This window comes from Chelonoidis abingdonii, chromosome 3, assembly GCF_003597395.2.
Source record: "Chelonoidis abingdonii isolate Lonesome George chromosome 3, CheloAbing_2.0, whole genome shotgun sequence".
In the NCBI taxonomy this organism is placed as follows: Eukaryota; Metazoa; Chordata; order Testudines; family Testudinidae; genus Chelonoidis; species Chelonoidis abingdonii.
The window spans coordinates 162,641,699-162,668,278 of record NC_133771.1 but is presented as its reverse complement, the minus strand read 5'-3'; the positions used below and the strand labels follow the sequence as shown (position 1 = coordinate 162,668,278).

General features: G+C 43.7%; 1 protein-coding gene across 3 annotated transcripts in view; it reads right to left on the bottom strand.

Moving 5' to 3' along the window:
* The window catches only part of LCLAT1 (lysocardiolipin acyltransferase 1), a 211,464-nt gene extending 208,671 nt beyond the window's left edge, over positions 1-2,793 (bottom strand). The window contains exon 1 of one of the 3 annotated variants that reach the window (XM_032798220.2): positions 2,607-2,793. The gene's annotated coding sequence lies outside the window, so the exon portion shown is untranslated. The other 2 variants (XM_075064285.1, XM_075064286.1) reach the window with 2 other exon arrangements.
* Positions 2,794-26,580: the final 23,787 nt, after the last annotated feature.

The window sequence follows — 26,580 nt, the reverse complement described above, 5'->3', positions numbered from 1 at the left end:
GGAAGAAACACAGACTAGGAACCACAGATGGGGATGCATTGGACTAGGAACCAGCACAGGGGAACAGAGGTGGGGGAATCTTTAATTACCTGATCACATGCTTTCTGCCCCCCACAGGACCCCTACCTTATTCAGTGCACAGGATGGACCTGCTGTGGGGATAAATCAGTCTCCTTCACTATAGACCCGTGTATTATTTGTTCCACCAGAGCAGCTGGATCTAGGCCCAACCATAAGTAAAGGCCTGCCCCCTCAATTAAGAGGGAGGAACAACTGTGCCCAGGCCACAATTCATTTCTCGGGACAACAAGAGATAAAAATCGGATCAGGACTGAAAGTCATACTATAAAAATCAGGCATCCAGAGGGGGACACCGAGCAGAGAAGCCCAGACTGTGCCCACTGCCCCTCAAAGGCATTCAAGAAGTCAGTGGACATTGCCCAGACAAACTCTGCTTGGAGATGTGAGCAGAAACAAGCTCTGCAGTCACAGATTATCCACCCTCTCGCCGTCCAAGTTTCCTCTACCTGGAGTGATGGATGACCATCTTGGTTAGTGCCAGAAGCCTGACAAGGAGTTCCCACAACTTCGTGGGGCCACGCATAAGGTGCAAATATGATGTGTTGGAAAGTTAGCAGTGAATGAGGCAGGAGATTGCAGGAACAGAAAGGACAGTCTCATAGGTCAGGCAACTGAATAATGCACTGGAGAACTAGATTCTATCCCTTCCTGTGATAGAGTTCCTATCTGATGATGGGCAAGTTATTCAAACCAAACTTTTCACAGGTAGTCACTAATCGTGTAACTCATTTTCTGGATGCCTGACATGAGACGCTAGCGTCTGATTTGCAGAAGTACTGAGGACTCACAGAAGCAACTGAAGTTAATTAGTGGTGTGCTTTGAACATTAATAATACTCAGTATTAGGAAAAAGTCAAGTCCTGGGTATCTCAAATCGGATACTCAAAAGTAGTGGAAAATTTTCACCTTAATCTCTGTGCCTCAGCTCTCCGTCTATAAAACAGGAATAATATTACCCCATCCTCACAGAGGAGCTGTGATGATGAATTCATTAATGTTTGTGAATCACTCAGATACTACAGTGACAAACACCACAGAAAAGCCGATGCATTAATTAATCGAGTCTTCAGAGCAGGGTTTGGATGAAGTGTAGTGAATAAGGCTTCAGGCCACACACTGAACCGTGGGGTTAAAACAAAATATTCAGTAGCTCACTGAATAAGTACCTTCCATCCTGTGCACTGAATAGGGCAGGGTTCCTGTGGAAAAAATAGTATGTGATAATGTAATTAAAACTGTATCGTAATGCATATGCACATGGGGGCTGAATTAAAGTTGCACATTAATTCTGGCATTTCCTAACTTCTGAGTGCTTGACTTCACAACCTTAACAACATTTTAAACAGTTTGTGTGTGCTTAATAGAAGTTGCTGTTTTAAATGCCTTACTTATTTTGGGACCTGATCAGCACTCCACTCACCCCCACACAAAAACAGTCAATGGAGATTTCGCAAGTGAGAAGAACTAAATGAATAACCGTCATAGTTCTTGAGACATTTTTCTCTTCCCTGTTGGTATGTGTAAGGCAACACAAACATGGGAAACTAACTTCTCTCTCTATATACACTGTAAATCACGGTAAGTGCTTTTAATTCATTTGAAAGAACAGATGCTATAAAAAGATTGTACACTTAAAACTTCAGTTTATTACTTTAAACTACAGTCAGAAATAAGAATATTAAAAACCAAAAGTTTTTTGTTTTTTCTAATTTCGTAAATATAGACTGCATCCTCATTTAATTTAAAGCTCTCTCTCCTTCAACATTTCTTCCTGTGGCGTCTCTGTAGGTTGCAGCCTTCCTAAAAAGAATGTGCCTAAAGGAAAATATGTCAGCAGATAAAAAGGTTAAGTAGACAGTAATTATAAATTAATAAACCAAAACTAAGAGGACAAAAAAATCAAGAACAAGGGGAAATCTGGACGATAGGACATGTGACTAAAATATGAAGGAAACAAATAAACTGAGCAGTTGGACACCTACCTGGAAATACACTCACTGATGCTAAAGTCTGTCTGCTTATCACAGACCCTTTGCTCACTGCTGTACAAAACACAGAAAGTACCAACCCCTTATTCTACTAAATTTGCAAAAGCCACAAAAAAACAGCATACGACTGAGATTTAGTATGAAATCCAAATAGCTTTAAGAGCTTATTATAAAAAGCCAGGGTGCGCAAAACGTGAAAAATAAACCAGCAGGGAATAAATAATACGACTTTCTAGCTCAAGCATCCCCCACGGAGCCCAACTCCAGAGCGCTGTCTCCACAGGGCCACCCCCGTGAGTCACTCGGGTGCACGCAAAGAGTGTGGCAGAGGAGTCCAGGGGGGTGCTGGGAGACGAGTATCCGGGGGCGGGGGTCTCCCCTTAGCAGTATCAGTGTCACGGGACAGGAGGCAGAGCGGACGTGCGGGACACCGAGCAGCGGGACCCCGCGAAGTGGTGCCGCCCTGAGAGCCCGGAGCGCCCCGCAGCACCTACCCCCGCCCCGTTCCCACAGCTGGAGAGGGAGGTGTCCCCTTACCTGAGCCGCAGCAGCGGAAGGAGGCCGCAGCCCCCAGGGCTCTCCGCCCCCAACCCCTTCACACCCTCGCAGCCGGAGGCTCAGCCCCTCATGGAGCCAGGGGCCCGGGGAGAGCGGCCGGGCCGCCGCGAGGTGTGGTAGACACGCCGGGCCGCCACCATCTTCCCCGAGATCACCCCTGACCTCCGACCTCTTCCTAGGGGTCACTTCCGGGTCACCTGTGTATAATGTGGGCTTCCCCGTTCCCTGCTTAAAGGGACAGCCCCGAGCTCCTGAGCCAGGCGGCCACACGCTGAGCTAACACACCCAAGCGCTAAAAGGCCGCGCCAAGCCCGCCACCAGCAATCATGAGCCTGTCTTAGAACAATAGACTTGTCAGAAACAATACTCCGGGCTGTTTATATTTGCTTTTGGGGGCCTTTAGGGGGTCGGAGTTTCCTGCTTTGATCCACAACCATCAGAGCTCCACGCTTTCATGGAAGCTGCCAGTCTCACGTCATCCCCTGACTCCAGAAGATGGGGCTTTAGGAAAATTACCCAGCACCACAAGATTCCCCCTCAAATCACAAGAGTTGGCAATGCAGCCTCAGTATAAAAAAATGAGACCCTGGTACTGCAAGGAGATAGATTTCTATGGGCACTAGGAAGGAGGGGAGAGAAAAGTGTTGCCTTTCTTTCCACTCAGCAAAATGACACACTCAGACCCAAACTTCCCTGCCATGCTGTGGATTTGACTGTCCAAACAAGCCTGGGTTTATGGATTGGGATGGCAGGGCCCAGATTCTCAGAGGCTTTTAGATTCATAGATGCCAACCTGGCAGCCCAAGGGATCAGCTCACCCCCTTCCCCTCCCGACCCTCCCACCCACCAGTGAGCCCCACTAATCTGCAGCTCCTCCCAGCACCTCCTACCCACCACAATCAGCTAGCTCATCAGTGGAGTGGAGGAGGCGCTGGGGAGAGGGGGAGGTGCAGAGGCAGGAAGAAGCAGGGAAGGGGGCAAGAAGGCACAGGGCTTGTGGGAAGGGGTGGAGTGGGGCAGGGCAGGGGTCAAGCACCCCCTGGGGACTCGGCCCCTCTGTTTAGGTTCCTAACTTCCACTGAGATAAATTGAAATAAATGGAAGTTAGGAGCCTAAATACTGTACCTTTGAGGATCTGGGCCTATGAGACTTCTGTGAAGATATTAGGATGGCAACCCCTGAGACACCAAGGGAGCGACTATCCTTGAAATGCATATGCATTCTGAATGTTACCAATGTAGAGGGGAGGCAAGTCAATTTACTCATCAATTCTGTGCTACAGAATTCCTGTCTGACAACGTATTTGCACAGACTATGAATTCCTATCTGTGCAAGAAACCGCAGATAGATTTTCTATAGGGATCACATACTAAAAGTAGAAATTATAACAGGAGGACTCACTTTGTTTCTCTTCTTAGGAATCGAGTACCTAAGAAGATAATTTACCATAATATAATTATGCCCACAGGCGCACACACACAATGATTTCAAATTCCTTTTTATGAACAACACTACAAAAGATAACCTATTACAGCACAGCCATTACAATACATCCTAACTGGACTAACATCACTAACTAAAGATTTGTTATTTTCCTTTACACTGAAGACCATAACTCAGGGCCTAAACCTCAAAATATATACAACACCTTACAAAATAAATACAGAGATTGGGACTTCCGACAATCGGAGATCTTCTGCTTTCATATAGTCTTGCCTTGGATATTATATTGACAATTAAATAAAACATTTAGTTGTATTACATAACCAGTTGTTTCAGCATCCATACTACTGAGCACAAACACAACTTCAAAGAAGAAAGAAAAGAAAACTTGACAATTAGCGTAGCCATTAGGCTCACACGCTTCTTTGGCGCAATGATGCAGTGTACCTCCTGAAAATATTTGGCCTCCAGTCTGTGGTTCCTCCTTTATGGGGTGGGGTGGAGTGTGCGTGTGTCATTCCCTCCCCTCCTTGGTAGGGTGTTTGTGTGCGTGGGTGTGTCGTTCCCTCCCCCACAAGTCTCAATCTTACTGACTTCTGTAAAATTATAGCAAACCTTATTGAGATCCAACCCACAGATTCAGTCTGGGTTACCTCTGGAAGCATGGGCAGAGGGTATAAGAGACTTAGGGCAGCTAAACCTCCCTAAACGGGGCAAGAAATGTCGGATACAGCACACCCTTTGGAGGTGTGCTGGACCGCCACCTTTGGAGCGCTGCTGCCGGAATCTCTCAAGAAGGTGGGGAGCCACCAGCACCCAGACCATGGCCTTGCCCATGCTCCACCCTGAGGCCCCGCTCCCTCTCTGCCTCTTCCCCCGAGTCCCTCACTCCCATCCTGCCGTTCACTCACGTCTGTCTGGGGACAAGTGGCAGATGGGGGGGCCTTAAGGGAGGGTGTGGAGAGGCATAGGCAGGGGGGGTTGTGGGGAGGGGACAGAAAGGAGCGAGCTGCGAGCGGGAGGTTGTTCGTAACTCTGAACAAAACATTATAGTTCTTTCAAAAGTTTACAGCTGAGTATGAGTTAATATAGCTTTGAAACTTTATTATGCAGAAGAAAAATACTGCTCCCCCCCTCTTTTTTAGTACTTTGCTTTTAACACAGTACTGTACTGTCGCTTTGTGTGTGTGTGTGTGTCTCTCTCTCTCTCTCTCTCTCTGCTGCTGCTGCCGGATTGCATACTTCCAGTTCCAAATGAGGTGTGTAGTTGAGAGGTCAGTTTGTAATTCCAAGGTTCGACTGTATATTCAAGTCAGCAGTATATTCAAGTCTGACTAAATTCATCCCAGGTACTTAAGAACTAGCTGAAACAATTGCAGAACCATGAGCAATTATCGTCGAGAATATGGGTGTGATCCCGGAGGGCTGGAGAAGGGCAGACATAGTTCTTATTTTTAAAAGGGGGAACAAAGAAGTCCTGGATAATTATAGACCAGTCAAAAACTTAAATATGTGGAAAGATACTGGGATGAATTATTAAACAATCTATTTGTAAGCACCTGAGGTTAGTACAGTTATAAGGCACAGCCAGCATGGATTTGTAAAGAACACCTGATGCCAAACCAACATAATTTCTTCTTTCACCATGTTACTGGCCTAGTGGATAAAAGGGAAGCAGCAGATGTGAGATCTTTATTTTTAAAAGGCTTATAAACACTGTCCCACATGACATTCTCATAAGCAAACTAGAGAAATGTGGTCTAGATTAAGTTACCTTAAGGTGGATGCACAAGCACAACTGGTTAAAAGACCATACTCAAGGAACAATTGTCAATGGTTCGCTATCACATTGGGGTGACATCTGGAGTGGAATAGTCCTGGATCTGGCACTATTCAATATTTTCATTAATGACTTGGATAATGGAGTGAAAGTATTCTTATAAAAACTTTGCAGATGGCAAGAAGCTGGTTGCAAGCACTTTGGAGGACAGGATTAGAATTCGAACTGACCTTCGTAAATTAGAGAATTTGTCTGAAATCAACTAGATGAAATTAAATAAAGACAAGTGCAAAGTACTTCACTTAGGAAGGAAAACGAAATACATTCTACAAAATGGTGAATAATCGGCCAAGTGGTAGTACTGCTTAAAAATGAGCTGCGGGTTATATTGGGTCACAAATTGAGCATGAGTCAACAACATGATGCAGCTGTGAAAAAGGCTAATATCATTCTGGGGTGTACTATAACAACAGAAGTGTCATAAGTAAGACACAGAAGGTAATTGTCATATTTTGTTCAGTACTGGTGAGGTCTCAGCAGCAATACTATGTCCAGTTTTGGGCTCTATACATTAGGAAAGATGTGGATAAACTGGAAAGAGTCCAAAGTAGAGCAATAAAAATTATAACATCTTTTAAAAACCTGACCTATGCGGAAAGGTTAAAAAACCTGGACACATTTAGTCTTACGAAAAGACGACTGAAGGGGACCCTGATAACAGTATTCAGTTATGTTAAGGGCTGTTATAAAGAGGATGGTGATCACTTGTTCACCGTGTCCACTCAAGATATGACAAGAAGTAATAGGTTTAATCTGCAGCAAAGGAAATTTAGGTTAGATATTAAAAGCTTTCTAACTATAAGGATAGTTAAGCCCCAAATAGGCTTCTAAGGGAGGCTGTGGAATCCCCATCATTGAAGGCTTTAAAGAACAGGTTGGACAAACACCTTTAAGAGATGTTCTAGGTTTACTTGGTCCTGCCTCAGCACAGGGGGCTGGACTTGATGACTTCTCAAGGTCCCTTTCAGCCCTACATTTCTATGATTCTATGGTTCAATGGTCCTGAGCAGGATTTGGGCCAACGCGTGGAGCCCACCCTGCGTGTACAACCTTCCAATAACAAATTCGCATGGGGATAGGAGCCATACTGCTAAGAAGCAGGGGCATAACCATAGAAAGCCTAGAACATACACTGAGCTCCATCTCTGTAAATAGGACTCTGTACCCCTAACAGACTTGTGCAAATCTCAGGGGATCCATAAGATTGGTAGGCTAAATATTACTTTTTTTTTTTTTGGTACCGCTCTTCTTTCTCCACCAGAAGCATTTAGAGGAAATTCTGCAAAGGGAATTTTGCAGAGTTTTCTGGTCCGTATGCAGACCAATGTGGTTATGGGAGTGATGATGATGATGATGATGCAGGTATTTCCATGGTGGGGTATGATCTAGATCTCAGTTAGGAACTACAGTTCAGATTTATGCTTCAGAGGTGATTCAATGAACAACAGTAAGAAAATAGTTTTAAAGAGCCTTACTAAAAATCAAGATACTAGGAAAAACTTTCTAACTAGAAAGGTAGTTAAGCTCTGGAACAGGCTTCCAAGGGAAGTTGTGGAATCCCCATCATTGTCCAACCTTTTCTTAAAAAGCCTCCAAAACCCCTGTCAGGGATGGTCTAGGTTTACTTGGTGCAGGGGACTGGACTTGACCTTTCCAGGTCTCTTCCAGCCCTACATTTCTGTTATTCTATAGATCACATCTACCGCTCCCTCTCTCCCATCCCGCTGCCCCCATCCACCAGACAAGTAGCTCTATCAAAGATGAAAATTACATTGGCTTGGCATGACTGGTTCAACAGCTCCATTCCAGCTATTCCTTATAACCCTATTATCCTCTAAGTGCTCATAAATAGATTGTTTTATAATTTATATCAGAATCTTTCCAGGTATCAAAGTTAGGCTGACTGGTCTATAATACTCCAGGTCCTCTTTGTTCCCCTTTTTAAAGATAGGTACTGTTTGCCCTTCTCCAGTCCTCTGGGACCTCACCCAGTCTCTATGCGTTCTTGAAGACAGTTGCTAATAGTTCTGAGATTGCTTCAGCTAGTTTCTGAAGTACCCTAGGATGCATTTAAATCAGGCCCTGCTGACTTGAATACATCTATCTCACCTAAATATTCTTTAATTTGTTCTTTCCATACGAGGAGATGAATCACATAGGTACTCATGTGTCCTTGAAAAGTGAGTATGTCCCTTTTTTATAGCCTGTCTCACAGTCCTTGTCTCTACCTTCCCACCACCACCCCAGCCCTTACTTTTCCTCCCTCTCAGATAAGCTACATTCCATATTTTCCACCTCATCTGGAAACAGTTTTCTTCACTATGGTAATCACCTGATTTTTATCATCATCCCATTAAAAACAAATATGTTTCTATAGTTTTTCACTGGGATCCTCAAACTTTTATGGGCTTTGGTTTAAGGCTGAAAAGAAAATGGAACCAGTCTGGTTTCCATGAGCCTGCTAATGTAAAAAAAAGTTTTGGGAATTAATAACCCTCCCTCCTCCCCATACTTTCTTTAAATTAGTTCTCAGCTAAAACGAATGGGGACAATGATTAATCAAGCTCCAAAATGCTGTATGGGGAAGGGGAAGTCTGCTACTATTAGGCATGGATTCTGAGATAAAATAGTCTGTCAAGCATAAAAGAAATATAAAAATCATCATATAATGATTTCCACTGCCAGTAGTATTTTAAAACATAGTACTGGAGATGGTTATTCTTAACTTTCCCTGAAACTGGCAATACTTTCAGATTTTAATGTATGGACCATTAGTGCCTTTCTTTGTCCTGTGACTTAATTAACCTTCATTTATTCTTTCCACCCATACATATTTATGTTACAAAATTAATAAATCTAGTAAAATCCAAGCAACTTGATCTAGTTTGCTGAGATAGTGTGGGCAAGTTACCTCACTTCTTTGGGCCTCAGCTTCCTCATCTGTAAAACTGGGATATTGCTACATCCCTTCCTTTGTAAAGCATTCTGAGATCCACAGATGGCAATGAGGAAGTTAATATTAGTATTGTTTACTAGTAACTGACATTCTAGGAATTTCAGCCAAAAAAAGGGAACGGTTGGAATTCCATCTCTACTCATTTTGGATAGGAACGCTGCACTTTTTACTGACAAAATACCCATCTGAAGTCTCGGAATGCTTTCGGAGCTGATAACACGTCCTCCCCTACACAACCACAACCCTTCCTTTCCCTGCCTGTCATCTCCTCTCTTTTCATGTTCGCTCCTCCATTCTGGCAACAATTCCTGCCTCTTCAACTTCTCACACAACCTTTCTAAATTGTAATGCCACTACCCAACTCTTCTAAATCCCTCTTCAAGACCTTTCTGCCAAGCAACAGTGTTTGATTGTGTGTCAGTCAAGGCTGGTTTACTAGATCAGCAGCATCTGGCGGAGCACATGGGGCCCTCTTAGCAGTTCTGAAAATTCTGATTGAGTGGCCTGCCCCTTAACCATGCTCCAGACATGCCCTCTGGGAGCACTCAGTCCTCATATTTCTCGAGAGACTGGGGCATGACTAACATGTTGTTCTGAAAATCCTAAGTGCCTAAACATGAGCTGAGCCTCAGTTGGAGGATGCAGCAGGCCACTTATGCACACACAAATTTCTGAAAATTCCCACATAAGTGACTTTTCCTAAGACACACAGGGCCTGATTTTGCAAGGCACTGAGTGCCCTCATCTCCCTTTCAAATCACAGGGAGTTGTGGGTGCTCAGCATCGATCAAGACATGCTCGGTGCCTCACTGCTTAGAATCAGAGTCACAGTAGGATAGTGGCAGAGGTAGGAATGCCACCCTAGAGCCTGGACACCATAAGATCTTATCGTCCCTTCAGTGTCTGTTTATTGCCAAGTTAAATGTAATGTCTATTTATTGTGTAAATAAGAGCGAGAGGATGACAAACTGTAGTATTAGAAGTGGTAGAGAGAAATAGCTAAGGAAAGAAGTGGTATATACAGAATGATTTCAAAGGCACATACAATTTAGATTACAATGCAAGTGTCAACCATTGATTACACAGGTGACTAATTACAGGCCTCCTGGGGAGGTTCAAATATGTAGCTATGGCAGATAAATGCTGCCTATAAAGAGTCAGGAATATTAAACAGTGTAAGAAATTCATTACCTTAACATTATATTCACTTTGTGTGTAAGGGAGGGAGGGAGTGGAGACATTTATAATCCATATCTAAGTATTATTTTTGGTATTTGTTAGACAGGAAAGGTCACAGATCATCATGGGCCTCATTTGGAGTGACACTGGGTGAAAGTGCTTAGCCCCTTTCAGGATCAAGCCTGTGGAACAAAACCGATCCCTGCTCCCATGGGTTAGTAAGTCTCTCAGAAAGTGCTTGCCAAGTTACTTTGTTGCTTTATGATCATGGCTGTAACATCTTAACAATTGTGGCCTCTGAACACAAGGCTGAGAGCCAGGATTTCTGATGAGTAACCCATGCTCTGCCACTTACCCATTGTGTATCCTTGGCAGGGCCAGTGCAAGGAAGTTTTGCGCCCTAGGCGAAACTTCCACCTTGCGCCCCCCCCCCCAAGCCCTGCGGCAGCTCCCCGCCGCCCCTCCGCCCTGAGGCAACTCCCCCTCGCGGCAGCTCCCCCCCTGCCCTGAGGAGATGCCCCCAGGGCAGCTCCTCCCCCGGGAGCTGTGCAGCAACTCCCCATCTCAGCTCACCTCTGCTCCGCGTCCTCCGCGAGCATGCCGCCCCACTCTAATTCTCCTCCCCTCCCAGACTTGCGGCGCCAAACAGCTGATTGGCGTTGCAAGCCTGGGAGGCGGGAGAAGTGGAGCAGCAACCATGCACTCGGGGAAGAACCACTATAAAAAAATATTAGGGACACTTCTTTTTGGTGCCCCCAAATCTTGGCGCCCTAGGCAACCGCCTACTTCACCTTAATGGTAGCACTGGCCCTGATCCTTGGCCAAATAACTGAACGATTGTGTGTCTCCATTTTCTAATCTGTGAAATGGAAACACAGCCATTTAAGTACCTGATAGGAGTGGTGTCAGGGTTAGCTGATGTTCATAATATAGTCTGAAAATGTAAAGTATTATAAATGTCTTATTAGAGAGCCAATTCCAAAGGTCCTGACTTGGCAAACTCCTACTGAAATCAGGATTTTGTCCATAACTGAGAGGAAAACAATTTTTCCAGGAAGGCTTAAAATAACTTCCTGCTGTCTTTCATCCTTAGGACCCCTGAGAAATTTCATACAGTTTGTATAGGTATTGCTTTATGCCACCTCTGAGGTAGAACAGGGCAGATTTTTAACAATTTACGGTAGCACTTTGTTACAGAAAATGAAGTAGAATGTCATATCCAATTGAGAAAGCAGGGCATGTAGGTAAGCACCTAGATGACTTCTAAACGTACGGTGCTAATTCTAAATAATTTAAAACTATTAGCTTCCAATAATATGAATCAGTGCAGCTGTTACATAAGAAACCAAAATATCTACTCAAAAATTATATATGCATTTGTAATGCCCCTACGGTTTCTGTGAAAATGGAAAGTACAATTTCTACAGCCAAAGACAACAGCGAGGGCAAGAAAAGAATTTTCGGTATTCAGCAAAAAGGAAGGATCCAACTGACTGGAAATGCATGTATAATTCAAATGGCTTTGTTACAATAATATTAAAGTACTGGCTTCACCCCACAAATGTAAAGCTGTTTGGAGCTGAAAGGAAGTTTTAGATCTGTTCAAAGGTTAAAAAATTAATGGCCTGAATCTAGATTTAATTTTTAATAAACACATAAATAAAGCATGGTATGGACGGCGTGTTTACTATACATTGAAAAAAATATTCTATGAAAACTTATTTGGGAGGGATTAATAAATGATCCTGAATTACAAATTGTGCTAGCCCATGAGAAATCATAAGTGAAACAGGCCACAAATAAAAAATGAAATTGACTTCTGTAGCTTCACCATCCACGCATGAGAAAAACAAACAAATAGCATGGAAAGTATATGCAAATGATACCCTTAGTAGCCCAGGGAAGGAGAGTTTTTACACTGTAACTATTGTGTGTTTAGGTGGCACAGCATTATAGTTCATCATAGGGTGAAACCTGAGAGCCTCAGACAGAGGACCATTCTAGCTGCAATGTAAAGTTGGTAGCCACGGTGAATTAACATGTTGCCCCCTTGCTGAAGGTTTCCACTGCCTCCCTTTTCTCCATTATGTTAAATTAAATCTTGGGAGAAATCATTGCCCTACTGAAGTAAAAGGAGTTTTGATACTGATTTCTGCAGAACCAGAATTTCACTCCTTGTTTTCACCTTTGAGGTCTCACATAATTCTGCCCCTGCACCATTTCCTCCAAACTAGTCTCCCCCCCACCCCCTCTTGGTCACTATCCACTAACCCCACCTCTGGTTTTGTCAAAGAAATCAAAGATGTAAAGATGTGCCTGTGACCCATTTCCCCTAAAGGCATCTCTGTGCCTGTTTTACACTGTCCCCTGTATGTGAAGCCACACTCCTCACCTTTTTAAATTACTCCTGAAAACTTACCTTTTCCATGATGCCCACAATACAAAGCAGTAATATTCTCTACCCTCCTTATGTTATACATTTCAAAACAAAAGTATTAACTAATCTCCCAGGATGTGCAAACTGAGTTATCAAATTGTGTTCTTCCAGCCTAACTATCTATAACATAAATATCCAAAATTTATTTAACCGGTTTGGAGACATCAAAACTGACTCAAAGGCATCAGCACAGCAGTGAGTAAAGAGCCATCACTGATTCAAAACAGGGAAGGCCATGACCACCTTTACTGTGCTGGAAGCCTGCACTAATGTAATCTGGTATAATCTTTCTGGTGCCAGTAAGGAAGGTGCATATCTCTGGAGACATTATAAGATTGTTGTTCACTAGACCATGCATAGGAACAAACAATAAAATCCACTGTTTGTTGTACAACAGATCCAGTGACTGGAACAGGTGGGATAATGAATACACCAGAGCCTGAGAGCAATATGAGTCTAGTGCTTCTGCTATCAGATCAGAAAGGCATCTGCAGGTATACATGTGAGAGGCAGTACAATAAAATAACTGAACATTTATTTAACTCCCCCCACCGACACACACACACACACCCCTATTGTTAAGAGAATATGGCTTGATACAGGAATGTTTATTTAAATTGGTTGCTATTAGACTCTCAGCAAGGGCAATAAAATCCTGCACTGCCTTTTTTTTAAATAGTACAAAGGTTTTACACTGCAGCCCTTCCTGGTCATTTTAAATCTGTCCCTTTTCTATTTCAAAATACTAAGAAATTCCATTTGTCATGAATCATAGAACTCTGAAGTGGAAAAGACCTATTAAGTCCTCCACACATCTCCTAGGCAATGAAGGATTGCTCCTCCAGTATATACATATTTTTAATGTTTTGTCCAGTTGGGTTTGAAAGGCAAAATTAGAAAAGGTCTTCTAACTTGCACACACAAATGCACAGCAATTAGACTTCTAACTATTCCTTACAAAAGGCATGCCCATGATAGAATGTGGAAATGCAAGGGGTCAGGACACACAACAATTTGCAGATGCAAGTTTTGAGGCAGTGTGTGTTTAGTTTTTAAGTTTGAGTCTCACATCTCCTATTATGGGGCTTCCAAGAGTCCTTTTAGGGGAATATTCGCTATTAGGTTACGCCATTAGAAAATTACTGGTGGCCATATGGGAACAGTATAAAACCATTTCTATGATTCATCATTTCCCCTCTAAATAATTGGCTGTGAGAATGAGAACAAAAAAGTGTGAAAAGAGAGTTTGTTTGGTTCAAGAATAAATGGATCCATTATAATGAAACAGTCACTTTACATTTCATTGCTCAGGATCCCAAAGAGCTTTAAAGATGATGGGTCAAATTCTGATCTGAAGTGACACCATTGAAGTTAATGGGAATCATTCCAGGCTGACACCACTGTAAATGAGATCAGAATCCGGCACTCTGTCACAGGAGTGAATTCACTCATCACTCAAATGCAGCCACTTTTGGCATGAAACATGGCAGCAGTGTAATGTTAAGAGGTCAAGATATTGACCAGTACCAGAATGGGTTATTTCTTCAGAAATGGTGCAGAAGGGAAAGTGCTACCTTCTGCAGAATGTAGGTAGTTATCTAGCTACCAATAGAACCCTACCTTCCTTAGCCTGAGAGATATGGCTTGATATTACCCTGAGATAGCTGGGGGATCAAAAGTCACAGACATCCTCTTTGATCATTACAGCCTGAATTTTAGAAAGATAAGAAAACAGCTGAGTCAATAGATAACAGTTGTGCATCTGTCTTTACAAGTGAAACAGTTACTGATATCGCAGATCAGGTACTTCCATAAATTCATATAATGAAGCTTACGGATCACAGAGACTGGATCTTGCCAAAGGACCTGAAAACTGATATGAAACTAAGACACAAAAATATTACCAAGAGAAAGCAGCCACAGAAACAGTAAGTTCAGGAAGTTCAAGAACTGCAGAGCCCTGGATAGAAGTATAGGTGATTGGATTGTTATTACCCAAGGTCTATGACCTAGGTAAGCGCCTGTGGGTATAGTGAGAAATTGCAATTGAATTATTATTATCTCTTGAGGATATGGCACCATAACAATAGACAGAGAAGGGACAATGGAGCTGTTATTGCAGAAACTGTTTCTCAAAGTTACACCCAGGAAAATAATTATACTTTGCACTTTCATAGTGAATTTGGCCCAGGGATTTAAAAACACTTCAAAAAGGTGGGAAAATGTTATATCATCATTTGACAGATGGGGAGATCTGAGGCATGGAGGGTTTAAAAGACTTTCCCAAGATCATACAGTGAGTCAATAGTGGAACAGGGAACAGAATCCATGATGCTAGACCCCTCTAACCATTAGACCATGCTGCTTCCCAAATGAGCAGGACGCAGGAAAACTGGCATGTTGGGTAACAAGTTAGCCAAAGGGCCAGAAACAAATCAGAGCAATTTTGAGTTGGGAAGAGGTGGTTGGTGATGGACAAAAAAGAACTTTGGTTTCCCAAGGTGTTATTACCTTTGCATGATGCAGGTAAAGGTGTCCTATCCAAGTTTCCAGAGAGTATACTAATAGGAAAGACAAAGCAAGAACAAAGAACAAAGCAATCATGCAATAATAATAAATAAAAAAGATATCTGGGCAGACACAGTGTGACGAATCAGATAACAAGCTACTGGAGGAAAGAGAAAGACAGGAAACAACGTCATGGCATGCAAAGGCAGTAAAATGAGATAAAATAAGGACCTAGGAAAGGGTGACTGAAGCAAGGATGACCAGTAGAATATAACCAGTTCACAACCACATTGGAACTTCACTGCTGTATTAATGCCACTCATACAGTTGGTTACTATCAGGAAACTTCTGTCCATTAAGAACAGGTATGAGACCACTAGCTCATTCCACAAAGCCATCCAACGTCTGTCTGGTTACTACAGACCTGGACTGGATTAAGACCAGCATCCTAGAGATGGAAGTCTGTGCATCCCATACCCAGTCATCTGAGCCATCCTGTGCTGGTAGGCATTTAAGGAGTTAACGTTGGAAGCCTCACTATGCTGCAGAGTGACACCGATAGTGAGCATTCCTACTGAATATAGTGAGACCTTCAGTGCCTTACAGCACATCTTCCCTCTTTTCATCAGATTTGCTGACAATATTTTGTTCTGTCCTAGCAACGTGCTACTAAACAGATAGGGCAGCAGTAGGCCCTGATTTATAGCTAGATTTAGAAGGTCAGTTAGTGAGCCTATCATAGGTTTCCTACTCAGATTTGAACCTTAGCGTTCATAACCTGAAAAGCTAGCATGAACCCCTCTAAGCTTAATTACCAGCTTAGATTTGATATCGCTGCCACCAGCAATTTCAGTGTTTTGGCTCACTCTGGTCTCCCCAAAACCTTCCCTGGGGAACCCCAAGACTCACAGGCTCTGAGTCTTACCACAAAGGGAAATAAACCATTCCCCCCCACCTCTCTCCCACCCAGAATTTCCTCTCTGGCTAACCTGAGAGTTACTGATGCAACCTCTTTATATCAACAATACCAAAGCATGTCTCCTCTCTTCCACAAGAGACAACCCAAAGATTCTTCTCTCTTCCCCCTTAGCTTCTCCCGCCCTGGGAACACTAGGAGTTAAACACAGAGAGCAGTCTTTCCCCTCCCCCCTGTCTTTTCCTTTCTCCCACCAATTTGCTGGTGGTCAACTGAAAAAAAATCAAGGTCTTAAAAAGCAAAACTTTTAATAAAAAAAGAAGAAGAATAAGAATACAGTTCTCTGCTAACCTAGATGTAAGATACAGGGCTTTCAACTTATAGAAAATGAATAAAGCAATAGAAAAGGGATAAACAGCCTTACCCAAAAACAATACAATTTAAAGTACTTATAGCCAAATACACATGAAGACTCCACCAGCCAGATACACAGATGCAAATACAACAAAACAATTAAAAGACTATACTTTTGCTAACTTTGTACTTACAGGAAACAGACGATTAGAAGGACTGGAAATAGACCCTCTCATAGCTGAGAGAGCACAGAACAGACAAAGACCCAAGACCAAGAACACCCCCAAATTCCCTCCCTTAAGCTTTGAAAAATCCGGTTTCCTGATTGGTCCTCTTGTCAGGTGTTTGGTTCCCTTTGTTAACCCTTTACAGGTAAAAGAAACATTAACCCTTAGCTATCAGTAGGCCCTGATTTATAGCTAGATTTAGAAGGTCAGTTAGTGAGCCCTTTCTCTGTCTCACTGTGCGTCCATTGTTATTTCTATGTAGACAGAGAGCTTCACCATTTGCCTTCAACTGACTTCATATCCTTTGCATCAGGATAACCACTCTCTCAAGCATTCTCACCTATCATACCTACGACGTGCATTGAACCAAACTGTAAACCCAGTATATAATGGAAACCACTTCAAGCCGGGGAATGCAGCAGCACCCCCCGCATCTCTTGTTCCCATACTTATGGTTCAGGGTGAACTTAAAGGGCTTTTATCTGTGGAGACCCAAGTTCAGGGTTCAGTGTTTTCTGGGTATCAGGTGATAACTACAGATGAGCCAAAACCTCAGATCCAAATCATCCAAAACTTTGGGGAAGTTTGGATCCAGATATGAATTTGATAACAGAAAACACTCTGCATCCCTTCCTGGCCTTAAGGAAGTAGGTTTAGGTGTTAATGAGATTAGCAGTAAGGGGAAATACAGGTCCTGGCAGATATGAAAATTATTACTACTTATTTTACTTTTCTATTGCCACTTTCTATCCAAGGATCTCAAAGTGTTTAACAAGCACAAATGATTTAAATGTCACAACACCGCAGCAAGATAAGTATTATCTCCATATATGGATGAGTAAGCTGAGGCACAGAGAGCTTAAAGCCTACATTTTCAAAAGGATCCATTAATTTTGGATAACCAGCTTGAGATACCAAGAGCCTGATATTCAGTGGTGCTAACAACCTGCAGCTGCAGATGTCCCCTGGATAGAAAACACTATAATCAGGCAAGGGATAACATTATTATTAATTTTTTAATTTACTTACCTGCCAAAGGAGCTGAGAGGGCTTCAGTAATAGCTGCAGGTACTCAGCACCTCTGAAAATCAGGTCCTTGTTATCTCAAGCTGGACACCGAAAAAAAATGGAGTCCAGTGAAAGACCTAGCTGGTTGGCCTGTGGTCCCAAAGCAAGTCCTTGGTCCCAAGTCCCAGCTCTGGAAGCTCACTTATCTCCTCATATGCAATTATGCGTGCAAGTTGCTATCAATTTGCTGATGTGCACCGTTTAGCCCTCAATTTCTGCATTGTGCCCCAGCACATTGGTGTGGAGGGGGGCTTTCACAATGACTAGATTATTACTGACAAAATGATCTATATGGCCCCCTCTTTCCTTTTTTATCACTGCAGCACATCAGTTTAATTTCTGCTCCCTTCTTCTCCTGTCCTCAGTCCCAAAGACCAAGTTCTAGACCCTTGCCGACTTGTCACCAGCATGGGTGCAGCAGACTCCACCGGGAATAACCCATCTCTGAATAGCATTCTTGCTAGGAAAAGGGAAAATCCGCACAGGATGTCTGTGGGGAGCACTGATGGGTCAGGAAAATAGTACACTGAAAACAGGAAGAGCATATCTCCAAATCACCTCTCCATGGCTCAGTTTATGAAGGGCCTTTGAAGTAGCCTCTTGTGGCAGTTTGGAGGGGAGCAACAATGAGGCAGAAAAAGCTCCATCCATCTTTTCCCCCTTTAGTCCGTGGCTTTTCTGGAAAAGCTATACATGCAGCTGCCAGCAAGAATTTGTATGAAAATCTAGCTTTGTTTGGTCAGTTTCAATCTGACATCCTGAATTGCTTTGAAGGTAGTTCTGTTCTAGCTCATCTGAGACAGGATCCCGTGTCCTGAATGACCGAGAAAACATCAGCCAAGTGAGGCGCTGGGGGACTGTACAACTGCAAGCTGGCTTCAGAAAAGGCATGTGGCTTCTCAAACATCCTGCAATCTAAAGCAAAACCAGCAGTTATGACATGCTGTGAGCAATAAACAATGAGCTTTGTCAGCATGTCCAGAGGAAATGAGAATTCCCAGAGTGTGAATGATGAAATTTTAACCAACATGGAGGCTTTGGATTGCATTATGGTAATGAGGCATGTGTATATCAGTGGGCTGGGAAGGGCTGTTTTAATCTTGCTCTTCTAGTGTATTTTATTTTTACCTATACCTCTATTAAAAGGTGCAGACGAGAGCAATATTGTGCTCTCAGTTACACCATCATAAGTCTGGAATAACTGCCCTGAAGTCAATGGAGTTACCTCAGGATTTACACAGGTGTAACAGACCTAAATCTTGGCCCTCTTCTCACTTCATCACCTCTCATCTTGAATATTGCAGGCCTTTAATGGACTCTCCCCACTGGAATTAATTCCTGTGGGAGATACATCTCAGCCTGAACTTGTCCAAATTTTAAAGCTCATTCCTAATGAGATGCCTCTCTCTCTCTTTTATCCAGTCTTTGCACTAACTGTGAGCACTGTTTTCCTAGGCTTTTTTTAGTTAAATCTAAAGCCTAGTGAAGTCAATGGGAGTCTTGCCATATACTTCAGTGAGCTTTGGATCAGACCCCTAGTCTAAGGCTTTGTTTTTCTCTAACTCTGTGTTCTTTTAGTGACAATGCTGCAGAGAGTAATGATTTTTTCCCTTTATTTGTGGAACATTAAGTGCACTCAGTCCAAACCATGGGAAGCATGTCCAGTTGCTGCAGGTAATGCAGATAATCAATAATAATAACCTAATAAACAATCAACTTCTCTCTCTGTAGGCTCCCAGTGTTAGGTACATCATATATTTGTGTGCATGTGAAATTCTACTTCTTAATAACTTTTTCCTGATGTACCATATGAAACGTGTAACTTTGATCTTGCTCTCCAGTGAAAAGCAGCCATTCATCCTGGTTCTGTTTTAAGAAAAATGGCTTTCAATTCCATTATTCAGTGTTGAAAAGAATATATATACACACCAGGGTTCTGCAAAGGCTAATGTTTTCCTCAGGCGTTTCTGACATGTTTTTGCCATAAATGTATTTTACATGTGGCCAGAAAGAATAACATCTTGTTGCATCATGTAAGAAAATACCATATTTCTTCCCTGTTGCTCATTTCCAATCTGTATAAGAAAACGGTTGAATAAAGACAAAAGGCCTGTCATTACATAGAAGAATTCAATCCACAAAGCAATTATATGCATGAGTCTCATCTTAAAAGGCCAAGGTCAAATCATTTTAATTTTTCCCCCCTTTTAACAGTACCTGTTTATATTTCCTTGTTCAAAGCATGACAATATTTTCCATTTCCTCCACAAATTGCTTTTGTCTTTTTCACCTTTTGTCAATTTATTTTTGGATAGAGATAAAAATTAGCATTGCAGTTTCACTGAACGAAACCAGCATCTTCAACTTCTCTAGCAGTTTAGTCTACAGCATTAACTTGTCCATGCTATGATGCGCCCTAAAAGTACAACAATACTCGACAGTAAAGGGCCAAAGACTCCTACTTATACTACTGGTGCAGCAGGTCTGGGGCAGTTGCTGTAGAATTCAGTGGTATTAATTAGAAGGGCATTGAATTATTAAAGAAGTATTCTAAATCTTCAGTAAAGACAGTGTTAATTCTTGCACCTCTTGCTCCCTGCCTGTCTCTTTGTCCCATGAAAGAAGCAAGCCCCCTGACAACTGCTCTCATTGCTTCCACCACTATAATGCTGGAACACATCTGTTACGAGCTGATGCAAAGAACTGTAGAGAGAGAGCCATTTGCAGTGCACAACAAGAAGTTTGATTGTGCCTACAAAACCCAAGAATTATACTCCATGTTCTTGAGCACCTTTGACTGGCACCTACCTTATCAACTAATATATATGGCATACTCCTATGTATCCGAAACCCTTTTATAGGAACCTCCGCATTATCTGAATGCCTTCCTTATGCCCCCTCACTCCCCCGCCAGCATGAGATCCATGCTGCAGGGGGTATATAGCTCATGCTGGAGGACAAGGAAGGGATTTCGATATTGCAGAGGTTTGGATACTGGAGCAGAGCTAGGACTGTGAGAAAGAGGAAGACGAGCCTCCTGCTGCTGAATGCCTCCTGCGCAGCACAGGACGTCATCCTTAGCCCCGCTGTCATGGAACCGAGTGAGTGGGTCTGTGACAGCAGAGCTCTCCCTATGCTGCTGCAGGCCTGGTGACGCCCAATCCCTAGAGACACAAGGTGCAGGGAAGGCTGCCATATTGGCAAGAGATCTCTACTCTGCCCCTCCAGGATCGCAGTCTCTCTCCTACACCTTGTGCCTGCAGCAGCACAGGCTGCATCTCTCTGCAGCCCTGCTGTTGGGGGGCAAGCAGGGCAGAGCAGAGATCCCCAGTCAGGATGTCATCCATCTGACGAAGTGGGTAATCACCCACGAAAGCTTATGCTCCAATATGTCTGTTAGTATCTAAGGTGCCACAGGACTCTCTGTCACTTTTTCCAGTCAGGACTGTGAGGAAGAAGAGGATGAGCCCCCAGCTGCCAGGGAGGCCACCTTATTGCTGAATGGCTCCTGTCATCTCAGTTGTTCAAAAAAAAAAAAAAAAAATCAGCATATCATGTGCTATTCAGATAATCAAAAGTCTACTGTGGAGACCCAGAGCACTCTCATAGCAATGTCCCACCCATCAGACCATTTGCCTCATAATCACCTCCCATCTTACATTGCCATCACTTCTGGCTCCATGCCACTTCCTCCCTTGACCCCATTCTCGTCTCCTCAAGCAACTGCTCAGGTTGGGAACTGAGAGGAAGGTAAGGTGGGGCAGGAGAAGGGGCAAGTCCCAACCTGCTGCATCTCCTAGCAACCATAAAAACTTCTGCATCAGCACACCACTCCTAGCAGAAGCTGCTAAAACCTAGGAAATTAGCCAGCTGCAATTACTGTAACCCTTCTGCCAGGCGGTTAATGGCAGCAAAAGGGCCAGGTTCAAAGTATCTAGGTTCCCTCTTGACAAATAACTAAACTCAAGCCTCCACCCAGAATCCTAGAACATTAACCACACCCCCTTGTGTGTCCTTACCTGGCAGCACTTTCCTGCTTGCAAGCATTCCAGCTGCATACAAACACATAAATCATTATTAGGGGACAGGGAATGGTGTCAGAAACTTGGGACAACACAGCAACAGAACATACATACAAATAGAAAGTAAAATACCTCCCCTTCCACTAATTTCAGCCACAATCCATCTAACTGCCTTCTCAGCTACCAGGGAGAACATCCCACAAGTAATAGGCCTTGACCACCTCACCTATCTACCAATCCCCAAATGACAGAGTGTTAGCGACAGCACCCTGATCACTGAGGTTGCTGCATCATGAAGAAGGCTGAAGCCTCAGGTGTGGGCAATTAAACATTTTCTGTTGGGGGATTATGAGTACTAGGGTGGTAATTATTGGGCTAATGATGTAACTGGGGGATATCAGTAGAAGGAACAGACAGCAAGGGGAGCTCGGGGGGAAACTCAGAAGGTGAGCTGTCCTGAGAAGGAAGGCTGCATGGAAAGCTCCTGCTACAAGATGCCCATGTTATGTTCTGTGTGTAAAAGTACAGAGGAATAAAAGATACACATGGTGAAAGGCAAACAGCCAGGGCTGGCTCTAGCCATTTCGCTGCCCCAAGCATGGCAGCACGCCACGGGGGGCGCTCTGCTGCTCGCTGGCCCCCGGCTCCGGTGGACCTCCTGCAGGGACACCAGCGGGAGGTCCAGCAGAGCCGCCTGCCACCCTCCTGGCAACCGGCAGAGCGCCCCCCATGGCATGCCGCCCCAGGCACGCGCTTGGCACGCTGGGGCCTAGAGCTGGCCCTGCAAACAGCCTGGGCATGTTTATGAGTATGAAGCAACAGAACAGGGGTAGGCAGCATAGCACACCAGGTAGCACCAGAGACACCTTGTGTCATCCCACTCATAGTTTGAATCAGCAAGCAGCAGTACTCCAAGTGTCCATCTCCAGTCCAATCACAAGGGAGTTGCTTGCCTGGAGGCACCACCAGTGAACCCAGCTTACTGGTGTAGCTTTATTAGGGTGCTGGATAAGCAGGACCTTACCAGAGTCCAATGAATTTAATGCCTAGGAGTCAGGCAGGTGAAAGGGCAGTCCCAATCAGTGACTGAGTTCATTCAAGGGGTCTGATTGCCAGGCAATGCAACCCAAGGGGAAGGTACAGCCAGGCAGCTGGTGGGGTCAAGGTGAGACAGCAAGGCAGGGTGCAGCAGGTTCAAATAGCAACTAGCAGGCAATGACATTGCTCAGACAAAACCACAAGGGAAGCAGGAAGTTTATATATAATCATCAGTCAATCAGGAAGTGGGTTTAAGAACCCTAGAAGATGGCCCACCCATGTCTGTGAATTTCCTGGTAATCCAATGTGTCCATGTGCACAATGACCAGGGCTACTTCCCAAAAACTCAGTGAACCTGGTTTTAAGAGCAAGTCGTGATGCTCAGCTCTGTGGTTATCTTCTACTCCACATTTCACAGCAAAGTTGTCAGTCTGCATTGTCTTTTTCTATACAGTTCTCTGTACCATCTCTCATAACCAAATTCTCAACCTGCATTACCTCCTACAGTAAAGCCCCCACCAAAGGAACCCAGGGGCACCTACTAGCTACTTCAAAATGAGAACTTCACCATAGTTTCTAAATACTTCTGGGAGTCCACAGCCCACAAAATTCTAGTTCATATATAGTTATGGTGATTCCCCAAGTGTCACTAGAGGAATTGTGGGTAGGCAATCTATGCAAATGAAACTCTGTATGGAAGCACTTTCCCCTCTTCACCAATAGGGTTACTCAAGAACTTTTTCCTCTCTGGAGTTTATGGTCATAGGTTTACATAATAATAGTTTATATTTAATCCCAAAATACCTTATAAACGTTACAAATACTAGAGTCATTTACCCACCTCTGCAATGGAACCCAAGGGCAGTTTAATAACACAGAGTAACCCTACACAACACTCTTTCAGAAAGGCCAATTGCAGCATTCAGCTGACACTGCAAAGGGGATTTAGGTAAGAATGTAATTAAACTACATTTGTCATTTGTTTTAGCTAGGGAATATAGAAAGCACCCCTCCTTTTTCCAAATATTGCCATGGAATCTTTAATGGCTACAAGTCAAGCAGCACAAAGGAGACACAGTGGCCCCAGGAATCAGACCCACTATATGCAACATTTCAATAATTACCTTTCATGAAAAATCCGTAGAGCAATTCAAGTGTATGTAGGTAAGCCCATTTTGTCATGATGCGTGATTGTGATGTTGTGTCATTAGAATGTACCATTCAAGATGTGTTAACATATTAGGATGAATACTGACTATCCATCAGACAGAAGGTACGGTCATGTTGGTACACCTTGGAGGCACAAGGGTCTGGAAGGCTTTGGGAACTCAGACAGATGAAGGTAGCGGTGGTTGCCAAGAGTGTTTTTGTTATTTTTTCCCCGTTTGTGCTTGATCAGGAGGTTGTATCTTTCCCTATCAGCTAGGGTTTCCAACTTTCTGATTGCAGAAAACTGAACACCCTTGCCCCTTCCCTGAGGCCCCACCCCTGCCCCACCCCTTATCCGAGGCTCCGCCCTGCTCTCTCCCTCTGTCACTTGCTCTGCCCCCACCCTCACTTATTTTCACGGGCTGGGGCAAAGGGTTGGGCTGCAGCAGGGGTGTGAGGACTCTGGCTGGGGGTGCAGGCTCTGGAGTAGGGCCAGAAATGAGGGGATCAGAGTGTGGGAGAGGGCTCTGGGTTGGGGAAGGGGGTTAGGATGAGGGAGAGGGTACACGCTGTGGGTTGTGACTGTGGGCTCTGGTATGGAGCTGGGGATGAGGGGTTTGGGATGCAGGAGTGGGGTCCAGGCTGGGGCCGAGGGGTTCTAAGTGTGGGCAGGGGTGCAGGCTCTGGGAGAGAGTTTGGGTGCGAGAGGGGGCTCAAAGCGGCACTTACCTCAGACGGCTCCCAGAAGCAGCCAGCAATTCCCTCCAAATCCTAGGCAGAGGCACAAGTGCTGCCCACGTCTGCAGGCACCACCCCCTCAGGTACCATTGGCTGTGGTTCCCAGCCAACGGGAGCTGGGGAGGTGGCACTTGGGTTGGGGGCAGTGCACAGAGCCCCCATGGCTGCACTTCCGCCTAAGAGCCAGAGGGAAATGGCAGCCACTTCCAGGAGCCACGCAAAGCCAGGGCAGACAGGAAGCCTGCCTTAGCCCCTCTGCGCCAACAAACTTTTAACGATCCGGTCAGAGCCACCAGGATCCCTTTTCGACTAGGTGTTCCAGTCAAAAACCGGACACCTGGCAACCCTACTATCGGATGTTGGAACCTCACCTCACCTCAAGGCTGGATTAGTGTGCGGTGCTCTGTGTGGGGCTGTAGTTTAAAACTATACAGAAATTGGAGCTATTGGAGAAATTAGTGCAGAATGGGATCTACTTACTGAGCAGTATTTCCTGTAAGGAGCACATTACACCTATGCCCTATGATTTACAATTACTTCCAATTGATTTCCAGGGGAAAAACAAGGTTTTGCTTTCAACTCAAAGAGCCCCAAACAATCTGACCACAGAGACCGAAGGATATTTAGCCATGCAATGAAATTCCCTTTCTCCCTCTCCCCTACCCGCTATTTGGTCCACCTCAGCCCAGATTTAGTCTGATCCAAAGGCCATTGATATCAGTGGAACTCTTCCATTGACTTCAGTGGACTTTGGGTCAGACCCTTCACAACCTTCAATTCATTCGATAAAGCTTTTAGTTTGGAACATTTTCCAGGCTGTATATTTTATGGATTTTTACATGAATATTTTGTTCTTTGTGCCTATCCAAAACCCTGGGCACAATTTAAACGAGTCTAACTAAATCTCCTTTGAGAGCCTTTATTACAAAAGGCATCATTGGGGGGCCAGTCATGTTTTTCCTAAATCAACCATTTGCAAAATATAGCTAAAGATGACAGCATCTGGAGAAAACGTTACAGAAGGAACAGCGTATGCGTGACCAAGGAACAGGAGTCTAGAGGGAAAGGCCAGAGAGGGTGGCACTCAAAACTAGTAGAACGGTCCAAACGGTGGCAGACTAGGGCAACTGGAATAGTTATCCAAGCACTCTCTCACCCTCACACACTTCCAATGCCTTATCGGGGCCGTGATAACTGCTCAGTGTTATAACAACAGCAGTAGGCTCATGAAGAGATTTATAGAGCACTTGGAAAATACAGTCCAAATTTCTCCTGGCTGTCCAAACACATTTGGTGATGTGGTTAAAGATAATAGGATTTAGCTGGATAATTTAAAGATTCATTTTCCTATCCATACTAAACTATTTGTTTTTATTTCTGTGGATTATTAACAAACATTTTTTAAAGGCACCTATCCAAATAGCCCTACTTGCCTGCTGAGCAATGATGTGATGTGCTGTTGAACTGCTGCCACAGTCTATGCTTGGTGGTTGGGGCATGTCTGCATTGGTTAAAACGACTCTTCTTTGTGGAGCATGTGTTAATGCTTTGAGATCTTTTAGACTGAAAAGGTGTTATGTAAGTAAAACACATTTTTAATTTTGTTACGCACAAAGGGAATTATGATGATGTAAATTTCTATTGTTCATCTCTTCTGAAACCAATATATTGAAGCCTAGAGCAAGTTTAATCTATCAGATCATATATACAAATATACATATCCTGACTAGCTGTAACTGTTAAGTGAAAAGTATTATTTCCTTTCAGTGATCCAACAGCTATCATTTGCACATTTTAGCTTCCAGCTGGATCAGAGATCTTGCCTTCAGTACATTAGGGTTTTTTGCTTATATAAAAAGCTGTTCTATGTTTGAAATTCATGCTCATAATGCAGAAAATCTTCAGATCTTTCGATGAAAACATTGAAAAATATTTGTATAAACAGATATATTGGTTTCATAGTCTGGTGAACAACTTAATTTATTGTTACAGGTAAACATTGTCTTGGGTCAGTATTTCTCTCTAAGGACAACAAATCTTGTCCACCTTAAAGGAAATTAAGATAATGTTATATATGC